Raw genomic sequence first — 7475 nt, forward strand, 5'->3', positions numbered from 1 at the left:
ACCCACAGGACTCTAAGAATAATGAGGAGGCGTTTTCTCTGTAGGGCAGCATTTGAATACTGGGCGTGGAATCCAGGAACTAATTAACAAGTGAAATCAACAGCAGGGATTCCCCAGAAGGTAATTTCCCACTGCTGCTAGTCTTTCCCAGCATAAGGCCCACTAGAAGGCCACACCCTAAACTTCCAATCAGAACAGCACCAGCACCCAGCTGAATGGTCATAACGGTTTCCCTCTCCAACTCTCTTCTTGCTTGCAGTCTCCATGTTCACCCTGGCAGCCAGAGGACATAGGCCAACAGTCTTTGGGTGAGTTTTTCCATGACTTAAGCCCTTCGTGTTGCCTTTCTTGAAATGTTAAACTGCGGAAAATTAGAAAACAAGCCAAGCAGGGTTATATACACCTGCAGCCCCAACACCAGAGAGATGGAGGCAGATGTATCACGAGCTGAGGACAGTCTGGGCTAAATACTGGGACCCTGTCTCAAAAGGGGGAGGAGGCTTACATGTGTGTCTGTGTGTGTCTGTCTGTCTGTGTATCTCTGTGTGTGCGTGTCTGTGTCATGGCTTCAGTTGTGATCATCAGTTGTAGTCAAAGGACAGCTTTCCATTTTGTCTTTTCACCAGGTGAATCTGGAGGCTCAAATTCAGGTTAGTAGGCTTAGTAGTCTGTACCCTCTGAGCCATCTCACTGACCCTAGTTACATTTATGTGCATGTGTGTGTCTGTCTGTCTGTCTGTGTATCTCTGTGTGTGCGTGTCTGTGTCTGTGTCATGGCTTCAGTTGTGATCATCAGTTGTAGTCAAAGGACAACTTTCCATTTTGTCTTTTCACCAGGTGAATCTGGAGGCTCGAATTCAGGTTAGTAGGCTTAGTAGTCTGTACCCTCTGAGCCATCTCACTGACCCTAGTTACATTTATGTGCATGTGTGTGTAGAGGCCAGAAGACAACCTTAGCTGCAACTTTTCAGGCACTGCTCATCCCCTTATTTGTTTAAACAAACCTCTCCCTGGCCTGGAACTTCCTAAGTATGCTAGGCTGGGCAGTGAGCCCCAGGGACCTACCTGCCTATCCCTGCCTCCCCTGCCTCCCCAGTACCAGGACTGCAAGCATGGTGCCACACTTTTTTTAAACCATGGATTCCGGGGATCAAACCCAGGTCCTCAGGCTTGCAAGACAAGTACTTTCCCAGCTGAGCTATGCCTCCAGGGCCCCTATTCACCCTTTAAGAAGGGATTTCTTTCTGGTTCCCTGTGGCTATTGAGAGGATGTAGTGGGCATAAAGCTTCAGTTAAGCAAAATAAATAAACCCTAGAGATGAGCTATATAACACCACATAGTCAATAATATTATAGTTGAAATTTGTTATGAGAGCAGAAGTTATGTTGTTTTTTTCCACAGCAAAACAAAATTTTAAAAATATTATTTGAGAGCTGGACTTAGTGGCATAGGCCTATAATCCCAGCACTGGAGAGGTGGAGGCAGGAAGATCAGGAGTTCAAGGACATCCTAAGCTATGTAGTGAATTTGAGGCCAGCTTGGTCTATATGAGACCCAGTCAATGAAACAAAGTCAAGGAAAGAGGAGAAAGGAACTGAGCATGGGACAATAGAGACACATTCATAATCTCTATTTTCACAGCTGCCGTGTGATCATAGCATATTTTTACCACCAATAGCAATTTAGAACTGAAGAGACCAGTAAGCGGACAATACTGATTAATTTCCCCAAGGATAAATGGCTAATTACTGCCGCAGTTATTTTTGGACATTGACCTTTTGACCTCGAATCTAGTTCTCTTTATCTTGCCCTGTACTTAAAGTACTGGGTAAAGTACCTTAGTCTGTAATCTTAAGAAAATTAACTTCTCAGAGTCCCAGGTCTGCAAAGGGAGGTTCAAAATGTAAGCCTTTCCCTATTTAATAGAGTTGGTTTTATTGCTGCCTAAGTATCTATTTCTTATTGTGTTGAATAGTTTATCAAAAGACAATGAGGGACTGGAAAGATGACTCAGTGGTTAAGAGCTCGTACTGTTCTTGCAGAAGACTCAGGTTAGATTCCTAGCCCCTACATCACAAAATGACAATCACATGTGATTTCTTATTGTTTAATTCTTATATGAATACTCTAAAAGCCAAATGAAGTGTGTATATTTTACTAAAATCATGGATTTAAAAAAATATTTGTTGTTTTTATTTTTTGTGTATGATGAGTGTATTGCTTGTAATTAAGTGCACCCAGGCTTTACTCCTTCCTACATCTCCAGCCTGAATTGGGGGAGTAGAAACTGGGATCCACCCTTATTTTATCGGAGAATCTTGCCCTTTGATCCCTAAGCCTAGAATACCACACATGCAATTTCGAAAAAACATCTAAATTCTCCTCATTGTTTCAATGAGAAAAACAGGCGGCTTCAGGTGCTTTGATATTAAGCAGGCACACCCACGTTCATTCACTATCATGAGTGGAGGGCTGAGTGAGGTCCTGAGGGATTAAGGACAGGTGCCCACAGAAGAGGAACAGGTGGCTCAGCGAGCTTGTTTTCATTATAAACAGTAACTTTTTTGGTTGCAAGATTAGGTAAAAGTCATTAGTCCAGATTATGTCCATATTGTAAAAGTCTTTCCTATGCTAGCACACTTGCTGTTTCACATCTCAAAATATCCTTTATGGGGCAGTAAGAAGGACATGGAATAGCCAGGGCTGGTGGCAGAGATCTGTAATCCCTGCAATTGGAGAGGCAGAAGCAGGAGAATTGGAAGTTTAAGGTCTGCCTGGGCATCTTAGTGAGATACTGTTTCCAAAAGGTAAAAAGAGCTAGGGATATAGTTCAGTGGTAAACCACTTGTCTAGCGTGTGTGAGGCCCTAGGTTCTGTTCTTGTTACCCTCCCACCTCCAAGAAAAGGCTATTACAGATCCCTAAACCATGCTCTTGTGTTTGTCAGTCTCTACAACCTTGTCCTAAAAACATTTAAATTGGGGCTGGAGAGACGGTGCAGCAGTTAAGAACAATGGCTGTTCTTACAGAAGACCCAGGTTCAAATCCTAGCCCCATATGTCAGCTAACAATTGTCTGTAACTCCAAGTCCAGGGGATCCAACAGCCTCTTCTGTCCTCCTTGGACATTGCATGACATGGGTGCACTTACCTGCATGCAGGTAATACATGCATACACATAAAATAAAAATAATACATTTTCATTTTAAAAATTTTTAAATTTTAAATAATTAAGTTTATTGATTAATTGTATGAAAGGGGGCACCTACATGCTGTGACATACATGTAAATGCCAGAGGATAATGTGTGGGAATTGGTACTCTCTTTCCACCATGTGTGTCCCAAGGATTGAACTCAGGTCATCAGGCTTGGCAGCAAACACCCTTACCTGCTGAGGCATCTCACCAGCTACAAACTTATATCTTTATAAATTACTCAGTCTCAGACATTTTGCTGTAACAGAAAATCAACTGTGTTACTCTAGTAAACTGCACTACAATACCTGACAGCCTGAGACGTGGAAAGATTTATTTTGGGCTTTTGGTTTCAGTCCATGGTCACTTGACTTTGTGGCAGCTGGGACTGTGTGGAGGCAGTACACACTGATGGGTATGTGTCTTGGAGGAAGTTCCTCACCTTATTGCAGCTGCGAAGTAAACGATCGGGCATGAGGTTGGAGAAATGACTCAGCAGTTAAGAGCACATGCTTATCTTGCAGAGGACCTGAGTTCAGTTCCCAGCATCCAAATTAGACAGCTCACAATTGCCTGTAACTCTACCTCCAGGGTATCTAACACCCTCTTCTGGACTGCCCTCACATATGCACATACCCACACACAGGCACACACACATACATTTAGTTAAAATAAAACTCTGTTTTCTTTTGTTTTTTCAGACAGGATTTCTCTGTAGCCCCAGGTGGCCTGGAACTTGCTATGTAGACCAGACCGGCCTCCAAATCACAGAGATACATCTGCCTCTGCCTCTCAAGTGCTAGGATTAAAGGTGTGCACCACCATGTCTGACAAAATACATCTTTAAAAAGATGGGAAAGGAAAAAAAAAAAGAAAGATGAGATGTGGACCAAATGGAGTAAAGGTCCTGAAATACCCTTCAAGATCACTGCCCCCCACCCCATGACCTAACTACTTCCAATTAGGCCAAGTCTCCTAAAGTTTCCACCACCTAGGGTCACCAAAGGTTAGGAAGCATGCCTTTGACATGTAGACTTGAGACTCATTTATAAGATTTATTTTAAATTGTGCATCTGTGTGTGGGTATGAAAATGGGAGGTTAAATATCAAGAACTTGTCTCAAAAAAACTAAAACATCAGGAAATGGTGACATGTGCTTTTAATAGCAGCCCTCAGGATTCTGTGAATTCCTGGCCAGCCAGTGAGATGTAGTGACAGCCTGTCTCAAAACGAAACAGAACAAACAAAACCACTTATTAATTACACAGAGCAAATGCTGGGGGACCCTGCTGCTAAGGTTGCAGTCCGCCATGTCTGGATAGCTCTAAGGAGCTCAGCGCTGTATGGAGGACTCCCTTTCTCACTGGGGGCTTCTGGCTCTCTGCCTGCCCTTATCTGGAAAGTGCCTCCAAGCATGGATGCCCAGCCTTATTTGGAACATTACCTTTTGTATAGTTACCTGCACTAAACTGCCCCCAGGTTTTTTCTATATGACAATTAGGCATTGCCCTATAGCCAGATGATCAGATCCCCCTACCACATGTAAATAAAGCATACTATGAACACCTATCAGCTGAAGCTTTGGCTACCATTGCCACCCTATATTTTTCCCTGACCCCCACTGAATAAGTGAGCTGTATCACTGAAATTGACTCCTGGAAGGTCTTTTCCATCGTGCTCACTGGCCATCCTGACCCAATTAGTCGCTTCTGCTCCCTTTATTCTCATAGGTCGGTGGCCAAGAGCCCATGAGGGGTGGGAGAGACCCACAGCTGGAGCCCAAACATGGGGCTCCTGGAATGCACAGAGTTTGTGAGTACCCCCCTTCCAAGGGGGTAGTGGCAGCTTTGCCTTGGCCATCCCACTCTTAAGGATCGGCAAACCCTCCTTTCCTCCTTTTACTTTCGGTCTGAGTCTTCACGTGAGACTGTTAAAGACAAAGGAGCAATTGAGGCTTTCTGATCAGGGCTACTCCCTGATGCTGGCCAAAGGCTCTTAGTCCTCTGAACAGACTCTGACTGCCCACCTGGGTGTAGACAAAGACCTCCTATGTATACATCTTTCTAATGCAAAACCCCATCACACGACAACCAGTTAAATGCTCTTAGAGCGGTCACCCGTTCTCTGAAACTTGCAGTCAGGCTTGCACTGTGGACTAGCAAGGAATCCCCTGAGACCTTTGGGTCTCGGGAATGTTTCCCTAGGAATCAGTGTTTCACCCCCTTTCCTTTTCTATCTTGAACAACACCCCTAGAAACAAAGAATCCTCAAAGTTCTATCATGCAGGGATTTTTCACACACATTGAATTCAACTCGTAAGAGAGCAAATAAACTTCCTTATCTGTTTTGTTACCTTGCTTTGGGGCATTCAGGCTCAGGCCAAACCAGTTAGGTGAGAATTTAAATTGGCCTGCTGAGAGAGAGAGAGAGAGAGAGAGAGAGAGAGAGAGAGAGAGAGACAAGAGATTTAAAGCAGTGGGTGGCCACAGAGCATTTAAAGAATTTAAGGTGGTGTGCCCCATGGACAAACAGAAAAAAGATTTTAAAAGCCTTTTTTATTTCGTAAACTTTTTCTTGGGGAAGGGGCTCACCCGAGACAACCGCCCCATGTGGAGGGCTTTCTCCCATAGTCCTCCGTGTCCCCATGGGCTTCCCCTTGGGGGAAAGTGCCTTCATGCCGCATGTACCCAGATGGCGGCTGGCTCGCACCGAGGGCGCATGCAGCACAGGTCATGGCCTTTTCTCTTCCCTCTCTCCCACAGCAGTGGCTATGCCAGTCCTCGGGAGCCAAGCTACTACCAACACATAGTTACAACTATGAGAGATTAAAAGGGATAGCCTACTTGAATGGGAGACTTTAGATGCGGACTCCACTGGTCCCAATTGCTTCCCTTTTCTGTATTGTGATTCTAAGCCTGTTTTTCTCTGGAATAGAGTATTTCTCTCACTGATGCTCAGTTATACTATGCTTGCTTTTGTCTCTGCCACATCATTCCCTGGGCACCTTCTAGTTACAATGTCATGGATAGACTAAAAAGAAAAGAGCATTATGATATTGTCTCTTTGCATTTACTTTTAGGAACCATTGTTTTCTGTATTCCTTATTCTCCAGTTCATGGGTACTTAATCCAAGATCATATATAATAAATTATAAAATGTTTTTTCCAATCCAGACTGACAGGCCTCTTCAAAGGAATTCACCATGCAAGTTAACAGTCTTGACTTAGTTTAAAAGTAAAATATGGATAAACAATTCAAAACTTTTAGGCTAAAGGAAAACAAATGCCTTTTTGTATTAATTATATTGGTAAACATAATTACCAATATAATTCACATGCTGTTTGAGCTCACTGAGATGCTGACTCTGGAGATGAATTGGCCCTCCCACTTCAGACTCAAGCCTATTATCTCAAGATATGTTCTCCAAGACTTTTCCAGGTTCAGGATGGCCCCCTGACCCTGTGACAAGAAAAGGAGAACAACAAAACAGCCTAAGAGTAAATTCACTGTACAATTAAAAACAGCTAAGGTTTAAACTAATTTCAACAGAGGGTATTACTGTCTATAGTAAAAGTAGTTAATGGGATTCTCTATTTGGTCACAATACTGAGTAAAGTCACTAACACAGACTAATGTAAAATGTATGGTAAATACAAAGATAAATTTAGCTACTTAATAAAAAAACAACAGGATAGCTTTTAAAAAAAAGATTTTCTGCCTAGAATTCCTCAGTCAGTAACTAAAGCATCACAGTTTCCTTAATTGATTATGCTAAAAGCTGTAAACACCAATTTGATGATGCTTAACTATGTACCAGTTGTTTCTTTCCATCTCATCAGTGTGTATGGCTTTGTCCAACACAGTCATTTTGAGATGAGCTTCTCATATATATATACATATATATGTGTGTGTGTATATGTATGTATGTATGTATGTATGTATGTATGTGTGTGTGTGTGTATGTATATGTAAAGTACTGCTGGCTTTTAAGAGTTTCTTTTATATACATCTGATCAAAATTTCATCAAGGTAATCAGTCTTGCTTTTGAAACTGGTTTGTTGTGACTGTCTAACCACAGTATTTATTGAATGAGACTGTTATGAATGTGTAGATTTATGTTTAATACTAATGAAACAATTATTAAATAATAATTTACTAGATATCAAATTGACTTGTAAGTAAGTTCTCTTGTAAACCGAAATTGTTAAATTACAACATGGTTCCTATTAAGAATATAAATTAACTTTAAGGAATGACTGTTTCTGCTCCAGGGTACAATTT

At 42.2% G+C, this 7475-nt stretch overlaps 1 long non-coding RNA gene across 2 annotated transcripts in view; it reads left to right on the forward strand.

Moving 5' to 3' along the window:
* LOC115068999 overlaps positions 1 to 7475 on the forward strand; it is a 29686-nt gene that overhangs the window by 11663 nt on the left and 10548 nt on the right. The window contains exons 2-4 of one of the 2 annotated variants that reach the window (XR_003848353.1): positions 260 to 308; positions 838 to 861; positions 1977 to 2091. This is a non-coding gene — a long non-coding RNA (uncharacterized LOC115068999). Of the gene's footprint in view, positions 1 to 259; positions 309 to 837; positions 862 to 1976; positions 2092 to 7475 lie in introns of those variants that run through there. The other variant, XR_003848354.1, reaches the window with a different exon arrangement.

This window comes from Nannospalax galili, unplaced genomic scaffold (assembly GCF_000622305.1).
Source record: "Nannospalax galili isolate Female #2095 unplaced genomic scaffold, S.galili_v1.0 scaffold189, whole genome shotgun sequence".
NCBI lineage: Eukaryota > Metazoa > Chordata > Mammalia > Rodentia > Spalacidae > Nannospalax > Nannospalax galili.